The 19,469-nt window shown below is 34.8% G+C and overlaps 1 long non-coding RNA gene across 1 annotated transcript; it reads right to left on the bottom strand.

The window, feature by feature from the left end:
- Positions 1–1,279: 1,279 nt before the first annotated feature.
- Positions 1,280–19,069, bottom strand: LOC120310452. Its single transcript, XR_005557363.1, has 3 exons — positions 18,996–19,069; positions 17,883–17,906; positions 1,280–5,855 (listed from the first exon to the last, which is right to left on the bottom strand). It is a non-coding gene; the product is annotated as an uncharacterized LOC120310452 (long non-coding RNA).
- Positions 19,070–19,469: the final 400 nt, after the last annotated feature.

Genomic DNA, 19,469 nt, shown 5'->3' with positions numbered 1-19,469 from the left:
AATTACTGATAGCAATATTAGTAATAATTTTTAAATCTGGAAGAGAGTAGATTGATTCTCTGTATATCCACTATCTGGAAAATCAACATCTGGGATGGAACACATGAAACTAGCATACGTAATTGCACTGAGTAAACCACCATGGCTCCTTGTTGAATTCTTCTATCCTACCCCTTTCAAGATGGACAGCATATGAAGGTATACAGTAAGAATACAGAACATTGCTTTCTACTCAGTTAGTTTAGTAATCCACCTGGCTAAGTATTTCTGATGCTGACTGGTTATAAGGTTTCAAGGAGAAATTCTCCACTGTATTTAGGAATACCAACATTTGAACATGGAACTGTTGAGACATGAATCCTATATTTAAGTTGTGAATGGATGTTAACTAACAACAGATGGTTTAATACTTACTATTAATGCAAAAGAATTTTGTGTTATGCTGTGCATAAATTAGTGAGTTGAAGACATAAGTTTGCATTCATGAAACCTTTGGATATAAGATTAACAGCACTTCTATCAAGGCTTATCTTATGAGAGAACTATAAATAAATTACTAACCAATGACCGAATAAAAATGGTGAAACAAAAACCATCTGAAGATTCATTATTGCTTAGATTAATACTACTATTCAGTATCACAACTTTCTATTTTCATTTATGAAACTAATTAGTCATTCTCAATAAACTGTGGCCGCTAGTAAGTTATTCAGAAAATTCCAAGCAAGAATTATGACATCCCTAGTGAGTCCCATAATTACAGTAGAGATACTTATTTCTTACAAAGGTCTTGGGGGGGGGGGAGATGGAAATGTGTTAGTGTTTATTACATGAAGCAAGAATTGAATAAGATAGTAATATGTCGTGTTAGTTAAATTTTCTAATAAAAAATGTCAACATCTGGAAACATTTGTGCTGTTTCTCATACTTTTTAAGTTCTTAGTGCCTTAATGGCATGTAAAACAACTCTTGGTGAGTAACCTTGTTACTGTACTGCAGACAGGTTACACTAGCAAAAGAACTATGGGCATGTTGTGTACTTTAAAACCAGAGTGGAATAAGAGAAGAGATTTAAAGTAAGCTATATGGCTTATCCAGTGATTAAACAGGAATTTTTAAGAGAAGAAAAATGAATACCATAGGTTTGATATTATAGAGTAGAACTGATTCATAGCTTGTTTTCATTTGTTTAATATTATTGTATATTTTTATTTATCCCTACCATTTTGAGAGGTAACATAAAAGTACCTAAAATAAACATCAATAAAAGACAAGAATCTTTTGAATGTCTAAATATTTATTTTATTGATTATCAATTTTACATCATTTTTTGATGGTGGGTTAATTACTGTATCTTAGTCTATTTCATAAAGTTGTTCAGAATTCAGAGTTCAAACGAAGACCTAATCTTTGATTTACCCAGTTCCAGTCCAAAACCTCAACTAGTTCTGTTACATAAATGAACAAGTAGAGTTTGGAAATGCATTCCTTCTTAGCTGACACCATCCATATAATAAAAGGTGGCTAATAGCAATTTGAAAGAACCATTACTTTCATAAAATTAAAATAATTTTAACAGAAAAACTTTAGATGAATGTGTCATATGTCATATGAGTGGAAAATTTTTTTGGGAAAAAATGTTGGTAAACCCAGATTTGCAAATACATGTTGATAATACCTTTAAATACTGTATAATGTTGACTATAATTTTGAAAAGATCTTGGCATTCCTCTGATGCCAGAGATTTACAAAAGCTGATCTGACCCATATGAAAATATGAAAACTTATGGAAGTTCTTATTTTTGTTTCCAGCATGAAACCTTATTTTAAAAATACCTAGTAGCTGAACTGACAATTATAAATTGCTATGCAAACTATATGAGAGGATAGTTTATTTAAAGTAATAATATTCTTATCAGTAGCAAAGATTGATCATGTAGTAAGAAATGTTTTTACATGTTTCTTTGGACATTTATTTTCTATTTCATCTTCCAAATTTTGCTTATCTTTGAAAGACATATGACCAATTCATAGCCCAGGAGCCATAGGTAGCTGTTAGTTGCTTTCTACATATGTGGCCTGGTTAGCAGATCTGATACTCCTTTTTTCCCATTTCCCTTTACTCTCAACAGAGACCAGATTGCTATACTTCCAGCACTGTAAATAGGAGAGAAACATTAACCTGGTTAGAGCCAATACAGACTTTTTGCCTGAAATGTATCTTTATACAGTCTGGGATACAACTAATGTGCAGTTTTCATTATTGTAAAATACTAAGACATAAATTTAGCATTCATTGGATTAAATGGTTTCTAGGGAAGATTTACAAAATGGCCAAAAATTAAATTTCCATTGTATGTCATTGTTCAGCATCAAGAACAGAAGTTAAATTATAATAGTCATTTTATATTTTTTTAGAACTTTTTTCAAGTGCTCACAATTGCACAATATTCTCTTTTAGGTAATGATTCAGCAAAGTCCAAGGGACTGGATATTGTGATCAGTTATCCCAACATTTAAGAGATTAAAAAATGACTTTTTCATTCCAGACTTAATCTTTTGAAGCAAATTAGAAAGTGCAGAAAATTACCCTTGAAAATAACTTTAGGGTAATTGTAGAGAACCACACCCTCTTTTCACACCTTTCTAAATTTGAGTTATCACTGCAAATAATGCTACAATAGTAGTAACCTTGAGGAGAAATACTTTAAAGTGAGCCCATTAGCAAGACTATATTACACATTGTACAATGTCCATTGATGTAAAGAAACCACCAAGAAGATTGAGTCAAGATAAATATTATGAATAACTTTACAGCCTGAGGAATGAACAGTAAAATTAATTCAGTGTATTCAAATTTAAATAAAATTAATTCTGTTAAAAAAACTGTAGCTGAACTAGATTATTTTGACTTTTTGAATAAAAAAATGATGCATTTTTTCCACTCCAATTATTTCCATTAGTAGAAGAAAAAGGCTACACCCTTTACTCGTTGCAATTTCCTATGTACCCCCCTCACACCTGCTCTATGTGTACAAACTTTGCATGTTAAACAACATTTGGATGTTCTATATTAGCAAACTGGGAATTAAACAAAGATAAAACTGACAGATCAGCATGTATCATTAGACTGGTTTTTTAAGCCCAATGTCGAAATAATGCATTTTTCCCCTTAGACTTTATAAAATTAAAAATACATTGTTCTGATACTAAGATAAGAATTTTGCTGATACATACATACATACATACATACATACATACATACAATGTGATAATCTATTGCCAAAATAATTGCACATACATAAAAAGCTTTCACTAGTATGTTTTAGGTTAAAAATAAACACGCTTTTACAACCAAAATGTGAAAAGAAACTTTCAAATCTCTTACATAGTAAGACACATTTAGAAGAGTCTGGAGATTTATCACAATCTTATAGAAACCTATGCGGGGTTTGCAGCAGATATTTTTTCTTTCCACCCTAGGAAAGAAACATCTGCCACTACCCAGGATTTAACGCTCAACCTTCTAAGCAGGAGAAAAGTGACTTTACCACTAGGCCACTAGGCCATTCTCATAGAAGCCAAGATTTACCAGCCAGGCTATCAATAAATCTTTAAATCCAGGAGAACAATATCCCATAAATGATAGAATATTTTCTCTGAACAATGTATTATGGCAAAGAAATTCTCATAAACTCATTGCTCTTGTAGCAATAACTTGTCTCTTCCTGATAAATATTTTCATATACAAATGATTCCCTGGTTCTTTTTAATATTTAGAAAAATCCAACATGAAAACATTTTTCTCTCTCTCATGATATCCTGTTTGCATTTTTAAAAGTTAAAATAACTGAATAGTTCATCCAAGTTGAATCTGTCTGCCCAATGATATCTATTAAGAACAACTTGTTGAGAATTCCAAGCCTACAGGAAGGTCACCAACAGAAAACACATATTGTACTCAGCAATGCCCCCCCCCATTTCTGAAACAGCCTAACCTTAGACCAGTGTTTCTCAACCTTAATAACTTTAAGATCTGTGGATTTCAGCTCCAGAATCCCCCATTTTCAAAGAATTATGGAATCATGGCTCTGCCAGACAGCATATGGGGATGACTAAAGATCTGCTGCTCAAATGAGCGATACATCAAAATGTTCTTGCTGTATTGATTATACTATTAATATTCTAGTTTTTAAATTTATGTTAATTGAAAGCTATTTGAAGCCTTCATAAATGGAGTTACATGTAAGCCAAAATAATTGCATAAATAAAGTAATCTTCATAGTAATGGGAATACTTACTGATTGCAGTACCTTCATGGTGAATTCATCCTTTAAAAATTTTCCACAACTGCTGGTCAAATGTGCTATGGCAACTGTTAAAAACTGGTCAAATTCTATCATAATTGCTTCCATCATTTGCTTGTTTAAAACAATTAACAGGTGAGAATAGGACAGTCTATAGACAATCAGAGCAAAACCCATTTTATCTTATTGGTATTTTCTGAGGTTATCTGAACTTGGAGAATTAACTGGAAAATTCTGAGGTAGTGTTGTAAAAATGCTATCTGGATATTATCCTTGCTTATCTTTTCTTTGATCAAAGCTTGATAATTTTGATAATGGTTGCGCTGAATCACTGACATGTAGGAACAGGCTCTTCTACTTAAACAGATAAACAGCAAGATATAAAAATTTTAAGGACAAGGTAAAACTTAGAAGGTAAAACCTTCAATGTAGGTTAAGAACTTTTCATTCTAATAAGGCTTGCAAAGGATCAATGCTGTACCAGCATGATTTGAGTGGGTTTTAGTTACACAAATGATGATGTGGCCAGTTCTGTCCTTCAATAAATAAGGACAGGTCCCCAAGCTCAGCTGTATTAGAAGTTGAAATAAAGTATGGCAAATTAATATTAATAATATTAGTAGAATGTAAAGATGCTTAGATATTCTGAATAAACATAATTGACATACTGCAGAACAGCCATGGGTGATAATGGTTTTGTTACAGGTAGATGACTTTAATTTTTACAGCTTACCTTTAAGTATTCTGTTCTCATAAATAAACTTTATCCCAAGTACCTGTAATTACTGCTCATGTTAATATTAATATACAGATACACAGAAAGGAGACTGTGTCCCTCAATATTTGTGCTGATAGAAATGCTAGAGGATCTCTATCATAACAATACTCCCTTGTTCCCTAGTTCATTATAGTCACTTATATTGTTACTGTAAATCTTTCTAATGCCCCCATTGCCTCACTACAAAGAACATTTTTATAATGAGGGGTGGGGTATTAAAAAAGCAAACTTCATTCTTTACTAAATTATATTTTTAGTATCAGCACCATGGTGATTAAATCATAATAAAGCTTTTTAAAAACCACGTGAACATTCATCTGTGATAGGTATCTATGTAAAAGAAAGAAAGCTGCTTCAGGGCATTTGCTGAGCTTCTTTGCTTTGTCCACCAGTTTCTGTTCTATGACCATCCTGAAAGATTTACGCTCTGTGTTTTGAGAGTGTGTTATTAAATAGCTTTGCAGAATTAAAAAAAAACATTAAAATTTAAATATAACTTTTTAAAATGTGTGTTGGACCTCTGTGTCGTTCAAAAGAGGTCAAGTTCAAGACACTTATGAAAAGACTACATCCAGAGAGACTACAAGAGAAAGACTATTAGCTTTGCTCCACTTTTCTCTACCATTCTTTGATAATAAAATGATGTTATGAGCAGTGAGAGCAGCAATGAAAGGAGAAACAAAAAGAGAGAGAACATCCTATTGACATTTTAGTTCTGACGCAGCAAGTCTTTTATTTAGGAGTCCCATTATATTCATTGCTTCTTGTTTCTGAAAAAGAAATTTGGAGAAACAATTTTATTAGTCAAATGGGTAAGACATCTTTAGCTGTTTTAAATTTTATTTCTGATATATTCACAACAATCAGTTGAGAAAAAGTAAAACCATGAATGACAAGTATTTAAGAGGTATTTAGACTTTTTAAACTACAGCTCCCAAATTCTATGTTATTGTGGACATGGATGATGGGAAATGAAGTATTAAACATCTGGACAACAATAGTTTATCTGAGAAGATATATAATAGAAGATATTGTCCAAAGATATTGCTTTCTTGAACAGAGCCAAGTAGTAATTACATTTCATGAATAGAAGGTTATGTAAGAATTTCAAAGCTGCAACTTTTCAACTATGTAATGGAGAATACATAATATTTAGTATTACACTATTTGGCAGTTACACTATATGACATTTTCCCCACAGAATAACAATAACAACAATAATAATATAGGAAAATACCATATAGTGTAACTGCGACACCAAATATTACTGAGTTACCTTGAACATTCAGTACCTGGAGAAATCATATAGGCCCCATACATACTGTTATATCTTATCCTATAAGACAGTGGTTCTCAACCTTTCTAATGCCGTGACCCCATAATACAGTTCCCCATGTTGTGGTGACCCCCAAGTGGGTGTGGCCACCAATAAGAGGCAGTAGGACAGCTAGGGAAAAGGGAAAAAATGGCAGACAGCGTGGTTTGGCGACCCCCGTGAAATGGTCATTTGACCCCAAATGGGGTCCCGACCCACAGGTTGAGAACCACTGCTATAAGACATAGGATATAAAACTCCTGCTAAGGAAATCTGTCTTTATATTTAATTACTTGAATACTTTTGTGATGGAATAATTTTTGTACAAGGTAGTCCAGAAGTAATACCTATTCTAAAAAAGCCTGCTATTTCATATATTTATCTAAGTACAGTCTCTGAGATTAATGTCCATATTCAGGTTGGGTCCATGTTACTTGAAGAACTGTCTTACCCACTGGGACTGGCCTGCCCCACCCCATAAAAGAAATATTGTGGGTTCCATCAGCCAACGAATTTCCACTGGTGGGATCCAGAAGAGCCTTCTCTGCCATGGTGTCTGCCTTTTGGAATCTTATGCACTGACATGAGATTGATGATTAACCTTCTGCAAGAGCCTGAAGACCTGGCTTTGCCAGATGGCTTGAGGCCACAATGGGGGAGGCATCACACTGGAGATGGTTAATGAAATAAAAGGCAATATCACCTCCCCCCTTCCACATATCTTGCTCGCTCCCCATCTTTAAATTATAATTCTATTTTTCATTGTAATTTCCATTTGTATTGTTTTAGAAATATTTGTATTATGTTTCATTATTTTAATGCTTTTAATACTGTTAGCCATCCAGAGTCACTTCAAAATGAACTGGACAGAAAATAATAAATAAAATAAAATAAAATAATCCCTTTCTATTACCTGAATTTAACATGGTGAATATGACAAACATTAGATTCCCATAACTTTCTCTAGAAAGCGTATTCTATTATTAAATGTCTATGTAAATTCTCAGTCAACCAGGTCATGGTTGTGCTTTTTGAAGAAAAAAAATGCCTTTTGAAAATGCATTTTATTACTTTTATTTTTTTATTGCTACATGTATTTCTATTAGCTTAGGATTTTACATTACATATTTGTTATGTGATGCTTTGGTACATGCCTCCTTAGAAGATCTGTTAAGATTTTCTATGAGAAGTAATAGGCATTTCTTCTGCCACAATATCAGACAGAGTTAAATCCAACTAGGCGTTGCTTTATTATTGGATAGAATAAGGCTTATATGTGTGAAACAGTGGAAAGAGGTCATTCCTTTTTAATGAAATGAAATATACACTTCCTCACCAATTCTGCTGCCATTCCAATTAATTTTCTACATGTAAAATGGGAGGGTGCCATATTGTTTCAGATAGTAAACAGTTTTCCTGACTGGCCCCAGATCCAGAATCATAATTTTGAAATATTTAGTATAGTTGGGTTCCAGTTAGTGAAAATCTTGTCTAACACAAAACAATGAGTTAGTAACCTTGTGAGTAAGCTGCTATTAAAAATAAGATAATAATGAACATATAATGAGCATATCATCCCTATCACTTCTTCAAACATTATGAATAGACTACATTTCTCTATGTAATTTCATGGAAGTAAACAGAACATATTTCATTTCATAGTAAAATTATTACGTTCTCCTCTCAAAATATAATATTTGAGTAGTGATTTATGATACTGAAATCACTGTTGCCAGCATCTCAACTATGTCTTCAGATGAACATAAGCACAATGCATATACATATCTTTGCAAATTAGTACTTATAATGAATTATATACAGCAACGTAATTTGGCTGCAATTAGAAAAAAACTTAGGATAGGGAAAACTTGACTAGATTATGAAATGGGAGACTAAGATGGGAAGCTAAGGATAATCAGAAATACATCCATATACAGTGCTTTTTTCCCTCACAGTCAATACCTATCATTTTTTAAAACACATTTTAATACACAAATTAATAAGAGAGTTCTATCCAAATAAGTGTTTCATCCTATACAGTGAGAAATGCATTGAACATCCTTGCAACTTTGGGTTAAGAAGAAAGAAGAGTATTTTGTTCAGGTGAAGTTCAACTTCCCTAAAACCCAATAATTAAGACATGATCAGTCCAGCCATGTCAATAAATGTACAATAAACTCATTTCATAAAGAGATTTGCACACTTTGTAAACAGAAATTTAAATTCAACAAAATCAAATAACATTTAATAATGATTTAGCTACGCTTCAGAACAAAATGTTGTATTATCCGAACTTACATTGTTTGATATTTCAGAATATGGAGCTACTTTAGTCCCTAAAGTATGTCCCTGCTACATATTCAAAATGGCGGCTACGCGGGATGGAAGATTACAGGCCCGGCCTGGCTGGCAGCGGCCAAACTGGTGGCTGAGCTAATGTTATTGAGGCCTATGCGACAACAAGGGAGGAATACAGGCCAGGCCAGGCAAGCGGCGGCCAAAATTGCGGCTGCGCCAATGATAAGAGCCTTCACAATGATGAGGGAGAAAGACTAGCAGGCCTGACATTCCCAGCCACCAAACGAGGCGTGCCAAAATGGCGGCCGCACCGATCAGTTCACAGGAGGCATGAAAAAATGGCTGACAATGGCTCCACGGCAATCACATGAGTCTTTGCTGCTTTCGGAGAGGAGAGGCGCGAAAAACTGCTGACAATGGTTTTGCGGCAATCACGTGAGCCTTTCCTTCCCTCGGAGGGGAACTCAGGGAGGTAGCGAGGGTGCAGCCTCGAAACCCCCCCTGGGTGTCCGATCGGCAGCCGTGGCTCACCCACGACGGTCAAATTGGCAGCCGGAATGATCTGACATGAAGCAAGATGGAGAACCTCTTGCAGCGTCCCTGGGGAGTTGGGGAGAGATTGGGGCTGCAGCACTGAACCCAGCGCTGAGCATCTGAAAGGGAAAGAATCACTCAGGGTTGAAGCTGAAGCCTCAGCAACTAGCCCCAGGGCCCTGGGGAAAACCACCCCCTAAGCCTCTATCAGACAATCTCAAACAGCGCTGATCCCAGCGCTGTTGAGATGACTGTGGATGCCAAGAGAAAGGTAGAATCCACCAATGGAACTAAACTCTATTACCTGCAGCTAAATTGGGAGCCAAACCTGTCACGTCCGTTTGGGCTGAGACCAAGTCAAGACTGGGTGTGTTCTAGCCCAGGAGGGGTGTGGCAAGTTTGGCTGACTTGGTCTAATGGTCAGGAAGACAGAGCTAACCCATTGGTGGATTCTTCATCTCGTGTATTGGAGAAAAAGCGTCTCCACCTTGAAGATACTAACATAAAAATAAAGTTCCTTACTGGGAATCTTCTAAAAAAATTGCAATATTCCAATATTCTGACATAACTTAAAAATTCAATATGTCCATTCTGAGAATGTGAACGAAAGGGCTAAATTCTGTTTATGGTCAAAACATTTCTTAAAAGTTTATTAGAAACTTTTTGAAAACCATCATGGTACAGAGGTTAAGATGCTGAATTAGAAACAAGGAAACTAGTTTGGCATGGAAGCTAATCAGATGACTTTGGGCCAGTCAGTCCTAATCAGTATCAGAGCTGGTTGCCTTATTACATCATCAATTGATTAGCTTCATGAAGAACAAGGTGAGCTTATTAATTATATTTATTAAACAAATTCATATGGCAGAACAGTTCACACACAGATTACTATGGGCGGTTTACAATATTAAAAATCCACAAACATAAAAATCTTGTCATAATGAATATTTTATTATACTCTAAGCCCAGATCATAAAAGTAACCTTCTTATAAAAAGGAAGTTTAAAACAGAACAAAATGTTTACATTCTATGACCCATTCATAAATTAAAAAATTAGCAAGCAGGCTTACTATAGATAAATAAAGGTTAAGGATCAGACCAGGATATTTGCAGATATCAGTTAATTAGTTTAAATTTCTCATAACCAGAATAGTTATAATGTCTCAAATTGTTAGGTAAGACCAAATTTTTAATTCTGTAAATATATTTAAATTTAGTCACAATAAATAAATATTATCTTTTTAGATTTAAAAGTCATTTTTCCTTGAGAGCACTTCACCCAGCCCTCACCTGAAAAAGCAAAGCTCTCTTCAAACTACGTAAACACATTATTAAAGTCAGCTAATTATGCTTTTCCAAAATAAACACTAAAGATGCATGAAACCAACGCTTTACTGTTGCCTTTTATTTCAAAGTTCTCTTCATTCTTGCCACTTAATACTTATTTGTGATAGCAGCTGGTAAGCCTACTCAATAGCTGCACAACTTCTTTTGATCAACATCTATAGATATAATGCAGTCTAGGCCTAGTAAAACACAAGAATGAATTCTAAAATGTCATTGGCTTTTTAAACCTATATTTGTAATACAGGGTCTGTTTTGCAACTGAATGGCTCTGAAGATTAATACGTGTGCAAAGGCTCTTTTTCATTTCAGTTTCTACTAGATCAAATAAAAGAACCCATCAGGAATAACTAGCTGTTATTGCTTCTTAATGAATGTGAAAAGTTAGCTGTTTTCAGTTCAGTAAATACTGAAATAAGTTTCATTACTACTGAAGTACTTTCAGCTTATTTTAAACTATTGAGGGCCATATCTAAACTATAAATGAATTAACAGTAATATTTTCCCTTCTGTTCATTCTTCACATTGCAATTGTAAAAAGAATTGTAATTAATGAGAGACCAAAAGATATCTAGCAGAAACCCAATACAATTCCTGTTTTCCAGGTTCCTTATGAGAAACAATGCCAGAAGTTAGTAGTGTAGATGACTCATGGCTAGACTTTTAATTTAAATTACTGTACTGCATATTTCAGTGAGATGGTTCATAACTTTTTATAATTATCAGTAAATTAATACCATTAGTTTTTCCAAGGGAAGTTAACAAATGAAACTGTTTTAACCTGACCCCCCACAGACATTTCCATCTATTTATTTCACTGCCAATCACAGCACAAGTTACATTATAAAGACAAGAACATGAATACTGAAACAAGAATTACAAAAAAAAAAAACCTTTAAAATCCATTCAATTTTCAACTACTGTTCCATAAAAGAATTTTGAGCTATAACCTACCACATGCAAAACCAGTCAAACGGGCTCCTGCTTTCTCAATTTAAACTGCACTGAATTCAAATGTTAATATCTAATAATATTGTTTGAGTGAACTTCCAGTGACCCTCCAAAAGGAAAATTCCAGAGCTCACATACTGTACAGGATTTGAACAAAGTTACAGAAACAGTTATTGAACGTGGGGACCGTTTACAAACCTTTTCTTTTAGCACCTCATAATTATAATAATTTAACAGAAGGCATGATTCCTCCAAAGTGAGCCCAAGAATACACCTTAATTGCTTAAACAGAAGCACTTTTCTGAGCCAGAGGACTTTCTGGAGCCTAAATGATCATTTCTGAATGGGTAAATTTTACCCTATCCCCTCTGCTTCCTGGATTCCTGGTGGGCTAATGAAGGTGAACTGGTTTCACAATATTGCTCCCAGCAGAGCTCTGAGCATTTATGGTATCATCAGCCACAGCACAGAAAGCATAGATTCATGAACTCAGCATCTGGCAGATAAGCAAAAGAGAAGTTGATTTTCCAGAATATCCTTCCGTTCCATTCTCTAACCTTATTATAAAATTATAATGACACACCTTGTACTTTCTAGTTATATATTCATACAGACACTACTATATGGTGTCTCAGCATAAAGCATTCAAACACATTAGATAAAGTTTATTCCTTTTTTGCATATAGAGTATTTAATATTATGTTCTTAATGCAATGGATTTATCACAGAAATATAATTTTAATTTTAATCACTGAGCTATTTTCCTTACTATTTTGATCAGGATAGTATTCACAACAGATAGAAAAAAATGCAATTCTTTATAAATACACAGATATTAATCATTTAGAAGAATATATCTTCCATCATATGTAAGAATGTCCTTTCCACTCTTGGAAAGTTTTGACTAACATGGGAATAAAAAGGATGTTTCAAACACTGGCTACAAAGTATAACTTATAAATTTATGGTCTTCACAATGAGGATAGGCAATTTGTTAGAGTAAAAATAAGAGGAAAGATTTTCAGGGTTTTGATATTTTAATTCTGTGCCTTCTATAGTTTTCTAGCATCTGCATAGAAGTGCTACAGATTTATAATTGTGTATAAGATATAAATGTTTCAGCTCTTTAACCTTGAGTTTATATTTTACTACTTTGTCAAGGAATCACATGTAATAAATATATTAAAGAAAACATTTTAAAATAACATTAGTCTAAGCACAAACATTCTCTTTCAAAATGTATTCAGACAGGGCACTGAATTATTTGTTCTTTATACTGGTATTGTTGGTAGGAGATGGATGGGAAGCATAAATAGATCTCCTTTTCCTCTAGCATTCATCTGTAATCAGAGTAAACATGCCCAAGCATGCCTATAATAATTAAGTATGCCATGTCTTAGGTAACATTATGTTCAAACAAGGCTTAAGATGTGGCGCAACTGTAATGCTCCAGATACTTTAACTATTTTTCATGGATTACAAAATTTCTCTCCTTAGTTATTCATAAAAATGGATGACTTTTAAGTAATTGCTTTAAGCCTGGTTAAGAGATATGCCCTAACAACAAGAAGCATCAGGGTTACCAACATACACTTAACCAGTATTCTGAAACCAAGTCCTGAAACTAATGGAGAACTCCAGTTAAATGCAATTATTTTCTTTCATTGTAATTAAGTTTCTTGTTCAAGGAAATATTAGTAATAAGTATTTTTTACCCACTAGTGAAAATGAGTATCATTCCTATCAGAAAGAGAACCCTATCAGAAAGAGAACCCAAATCTCTAGACAAGATTTGAACAGTATACATTTATTAGTGCCAAACTAGCTTCTTTTGAAAGCTAAATTTGAATTTATGTAGTAGATTATTGAAATCTGCTGGGGGTAAAAATAGATGAGTATGAAGGATCCATTAATTCAATTCTAATCATTCAATCATAAGTCAAGGAAAAGGAGTTTTCGGCAATCTGGTCAGATTTTCTTGAATTGTTTTCTAAAGGAAATAATAAATACATTTATTATTAGGGCTGTTGTTGAAGAATATCCAGAAACTGCAACTGGTACAAAATGTGGCAATGGAAGCAGTTATATGCACTCCAAGAATAGCATATTACACCTCTGCACCGTGTGCTGCATTAGTTATGGTTTTGCTTCTAGGTTCAATTCAAAATGCTAGTTATGACCTTAAAAGCCTACATGGCTTGGGGCTGAGTTATTTGAAGGCCTCTCCCTTGTATTACATCCATCAGCTCTGGCAGAAAGTGTATGCTAAAAGTCCTGTCTAGTAAGGAGTTTTGTCTGATGGATCAAAGAGGAAAGCCTTTTCTGCTGTGGAACCTTCCCTCTAGAACATCATCTTCCCTGAGGTTAGAATGGTCCCAACAATATTGGCCTTCAGGAGGACCCCAACAACATGGTTTTTTTATCAGATGTGCAAATCCCATGATAGTATTATTTATTTTAAATTGCTTTACTTTGTTTCAACTTGTTTTTGTTACTGGTTTTTTTGTTATTTATTTATATGTATTTTGCTTGTTTTTAATTTTATGAGATGGGCAATTAATATCTCTATAATATCTTACTCAGTACCTGTATTTTTCTTTTTATACTACTGTTATTTTCCTTTGGGGCAGTAAATAAAAAATTGCATGTATTTAATTATGCACAAAAAATCTCAAATGTTTTTAGAGGATTTCAGTAATGGGGGGAAACATCTTTGTATGAGCCGAGGTAGCACAGCAGTTAGGGTGCAGTACTGCAGGCCACTTTAGCTGACTGTGTTCAGCAGGTCAGCGGTTCAAATCTCACCGACTCAAGGTTGACTCAGCCTTCCATCCTTCCGGGGTAGATAAAATGAGGACCCAGATTGTTGGGGGCAATGTAGATATATATATTGCTTACTGGTGTACACCGCTTAGAGAGTGCTTGCACTTAAAGCGGTATATAAGTCTCATAAATAAATAAATAAATAAATAAATAAATAAATAAATAAATAAATACTTTCCATTGTGTTAAAATACTACCTAAGGGAGAATCTGGTTATAACATGGACAAAGTTACCAAAAGTCTCAAAGTACATAAAAACAATATTATATACAGTATTTATCTTAGAATAATGATCTGAATTAGAATTATTTCATTTGAAAATGCATATCCTCATCAGAAAGCTTGTCAGCAAGAAAGTATACAATCTATAGGTATATGAGGTTTCTGGATCACAAATTAATTAACTAGTGTGATTCATATATAATTATCATTTTTCAATAATTTCTATGTTGCACAGCACTAATCACTCTTAAATCAACAGTCTCAAAATTCAAAACAGTATATATCAAAACGTTTGGTATTAAATTTGTATTGCCTTGTTCAGAAAGAGAAAAATGAGCAAATTTTATTTAACTCAGATAGAACTATTTATATATACTAAACTGTTTAATACAATCTTTCCTACTGAAATTAGTGAGACTATTTGATTGCTACATTGTTTAGGATTAAATCAACAGTCTAAATACTGCATTAATAAAACCATCACTTCTAAAATTCTAATAAATATATTCAGCCAAGAAATTATTTGAGTTCACTTTTCAAATGGAAAAGTTAACTCAGTGATACGATTGCATTTAATGGTCAATCTGTCTCGAGATGTAAAAGAGTTTACAAAGGAAAGCATTTATTAACAAAAATGATATTCACTGAATGCTATATATTTTGATAATGAGAGGAATGAAGGGGAAAAATATGGCAACATGATGTAGTGTTTAAGATGCTGGACCAGATACAAGAAAACCCAATTTTAGCTTGGCTTATACATGGAAGCCAGCTGGGTGATTTTGACTGAGTGTACTAGCATGAACTAGATCAGGCGATAGAGTAGAACATATAAACTTCAATGAAGAGGCCTTCATTCCGAATATTCTGCAAGCCAATAAAATAATTATTTATACATAGGGTGTGGATTGATGTACACAAGAGTGATGAAAAATCACTGATCCGTTATGTATAAACAATAAACTGTTTTTCTATCAAGTTATTAGCAGTAATTAAATTTACATTTGAAATCCCATCTTCTAAAAGAACAGGAAATACCTTCTTTGATACTTTATGTAGAGAAAAACTGTACAATAGGAGTTCGAGGTTAAGTCTGCCTCTTGTTTTAGATTAGCTTTAAGACCGTTGTTTATGGAAGAAAATAAAACATGCCTAATAAAATTCATTCAGTTTATTTTTTGCAAAAAATAAGGATGGCTCCATATATTACAATACCCAAGGTTATAATTCTCCAAACATTTTCTCCATGTAGTTATGGATTTTGTAATTATAACACAGATTTTAAGGAATACGGTTCGTCATGTTCTTCTGCTGTAGACAATTAAAATTCAAAATAATTATTCCTGTTATATGAATAATGGTATTAAGCAATATTAAACATAAATTCCTTCTGGGAAATTTAAACTTTTATTAATGATTAGCGAAGAGTAGAGGATAAAGCTTGTTTATTTCTTACAGTGTGATTTAGTTTGTCCAGAGTAGTCAAGATTAATATAGAGGCCTCCATAATCTATCATGCCTTATGAATTACTCTTGAGAAATAGTTGATATGCTCCTTTATTCATTCATACTAGAAATGCAATAGATGAATAATACACTAACACAAAACTTTTAAAAGGCAGAGAGAGAAAATCTGGAATTGGACTGCCCAGTGTGGCTGTTCAGAAAACTATCTGGTTCAAATCAACTCAAGATGACATTTGAAAAAAGGAAACTTCCTATCTGCCATTGACCAATTTGAAAAACCCACCAATAGCTATAGTCTTATTACAGACTTCCCTGATCTATATACCTCCTTTCTTAAATAGTATGGATTTCAGCTTCCAGAATTCTCAGCAATGCCAGGTTGACTGAAAATTTGGGAAATTTGGGAAACTTGCTTTTGAAGAATCTCCAAACTGGATTAATAAACCCTTCTTCTTTTAAAAAAATAAGTGATGATATTAGGAACCTGATTCTTTTAAACTCACTTGTTGAAGAGAATATAATTCACAAAAACAGAGCATCTTTGTAGTAATGCAAGATTATACCCTTCCAACATTCCTATTATTCCTATTCATCCTTGTGATTAGAATGCATTATTTTCTGTTATTAGAAGATGGCTTGGTCAATCACTCAGCCTTTATTCTTTTTTTCCCTACTCTCTCTTTTCTAGGATTTTACAGAGAAACAAAAGTAGTGTGGGAGCGAGACATATTATATTTGATTTTTTTTAGTGCTCTAAAATACAAGAAGCACATGAAACTTAAAAATAGTTCTGCTTTGGGGGTATCCTATTATTAAGTAAAACCCAAAAAAATCTATCTAAACTGGTTTCAATTAATTCCATTTTGGATTAATTCAGATCTGACTCATCTCTAGCAAGCATATTTCAATGTTCATGTAAAATTTGTATGTACAAAATTTAGCTTCTATTGCTATATTTGATCATATTACAGTTTTGGTAGTTGGCCTGTAGTGTAAGAAAGGTTTATATCAGGGGTGTCAAACTGCTGGCCCGCGGGCCGGATGTGTAATCCGGAAGACACGCCACCCCATTGCCGGCAATGGCAAAACTGTCCTGATACGATGCGCGACGTCATATGACGTTGCAAGTTTGACATGTCTGGTCTATATTATCAAATTATCAAAAGGACAGCATGGTTTAACAATGACAACTGGCAACTGTTTTTTAATGATATGGTGTAACTATATACCGTAGGATTATATACTGGACTGCATCTATATTTTTACCATACATGGCCCTCAAGAGCAGCTTGTCGAGCAGTAAGCACCTCCTGATGAAATATTTTTATTCATCCAGATTGGCAATCAAAGGTAGGCCTTCAACAACAAATACTTAAGAAACCATAAATCATTGTCCTCAAAACAAAACAAAAATCTTAGTAGGTTCAAGTGCAATACTGCTTCTCCTATGAGAATGGGTTATATAATAGATAAAAGAAGTCAGGAAAGTAATATAGGCACAATAGATAAGAAGTATGCAGACTTAACTATCTCATAAAGGTAATGTAAGGATAAGGATTCATCTTGGATTTGGACTGAGCCAACTGAGTCAAGATTGTGACATTTTTAATGTTCTACTTGAATAAGTAAAATATAACCTAATGTTTGTGAGTAGAGTCTCTTAATGCCCACATGGTATATTTTGGGTGAGGCATATAAATTGTGTTATGTAATCTTTAGTTTTATGTCTCTTTCTGTGAATTAATTATTATTATAATTAACATTTTTTAAAAAGATAAAGAGTTACACCAAGTTATTAAGGAAAGGTGTGCCTTATAATCATTGCCTAGACATCATTCTCACCTTAAAAGATGTTTATAGATGTATCTGTAATTAAGAATAATACATAATGTAGAAATTAGGAAAATGCAAAAAGAAATACTCTAGATTTACACTACATTTTGCCCAAAGCAATCTTTAGAGTGGGATTTCATTTCCAGATTCACTTTTCAGGTACACTGTTTATACACCATTAAAGCAGGGCTCTATTTTCTAAAGAAAAAGGTGTTTAAATGCTATCTTTGAGTTATGATTACACCAAACAATAAGAAAAGATACAATGCAAGAAGGGATCTACTGTGACTCTTCAAAGCTAAGAGAAGTACCAAGAAAGAGCCAACCAACTGCTGAGGCATATGATCTCAATAAGGTTAGAAAGTAATACTGCACAGCATAAAGCTTGCATAAAAGCTTTTATTTTATTATCCTGTATTTTAATTAATGGATAATATGAGTTGGCTTCTATCATAGTCAATCCAAATTTCAAAGAGACGCCACTAAATTTGTTTCTGGTGTACAGCTTTTGGTCCTCCCTCTTTTCTCACTTCCCTGGCCCTTTTTAGCCTATCCCTTTGCTTCTGAACCCTGGTCTCCGAGATTGAAGGGTGGGTTCTTTCCTCTGTCCCTTTGAGGAAGGGCTGCTAGCTTGACAGCCGCTTGATATATCTATTCGATTTCAGCTGAGCTTTAAAATATTGATCACCTTTGTTAAATTCGTTTTTTCGGAGACTGTCCTGTTCGCTCTTTCTTCTCATCCCCTCCCTCGCCTTTCCTGGGGTTGGAAGTGAGCAGCAGCTGAACAGCCAAGCATGCGGTGTATAAATATTGGAATAAACGAGCGGAGTGGAGTGGGGGGCGAGAAGAGGGGGTAGGGGAAATACATGGGAACAGGAGGGGAGGGGGGAGGAGGAGGAGATAAGCGGGTGGGGGGCAGAGCGGCCCTAGTGTGTCTGATACTCCGGTGTGGGGCGCTGCAATCCGGGAGTGAAAAAGGGGAACAGCATTAGAAAAGGGGGGGGGGGAGAAAGGGGTGGGAATATAATAGCATTTAAAACAACAACAACAACACAAGCCAACAACACTGATTAGCTCCTACCAGTCGCACAGGGACTGGGAGGGAACTGTTGTGTGTCTCACCTGACTTCCTTCTTCCCCGGGGCGGCGAGGGAGGCAGCGAGAGGCGCGCACATACCACTCTTCCCAACCAAAAGCAGCCTCCCCCCCCCTCCCCCCAAAAAAAGCCCTTAAAGGCGAGAAGGGAGAAGAAATGGGAGGCGCAAGCGGGCACGAGAGAAGAAAGAAAAGACTACTACTCTATTAACAACAAAAACAACCGGCCCGTAGAAGCGAGCCGGCCACCCTCCCGCCAGCCTTCTTCAACCCTTCGCCTTTCGCTCCTTGGAACCCGCGCGCGGCTTCTTCCTTCGCGTTAGCTCAGCGACTGGCAGCCGCGGCGGTGGTAGTGGCAGCGGCTTGTCTCGGCTCTGCTCCTACACCAGCGCGGACAAGTCTCCGCAAGGGGGAGAACCAGTGAGCCCAGACGGCTCAATCCGAGCCTTTTTCTGCTTTCCTCCAGTTCCGAAGGAGAAGGAAGGAGGAGAGAAAAAGAAG

The sequence above is a fragment of the Crotalus tigris genome, unplaced genomic scaffold (genome assembly GCF_016545835.1).
Source record: "Crotalus tigris isolate CLP2741 ecotype Arizona unplaced genomic scaffold, ASM1654583v1 scf7180000018184.2832721, whole genome shotgun sequence".
NCBI lineage: Eukaryota > Metazoa > Chordata > Lepidosauria > Squamata > Viperidae > Crotalus > Crotalus tigris.
This window is presented reverse-complemented; position numbering and strand designations above follow the sequence as displayed.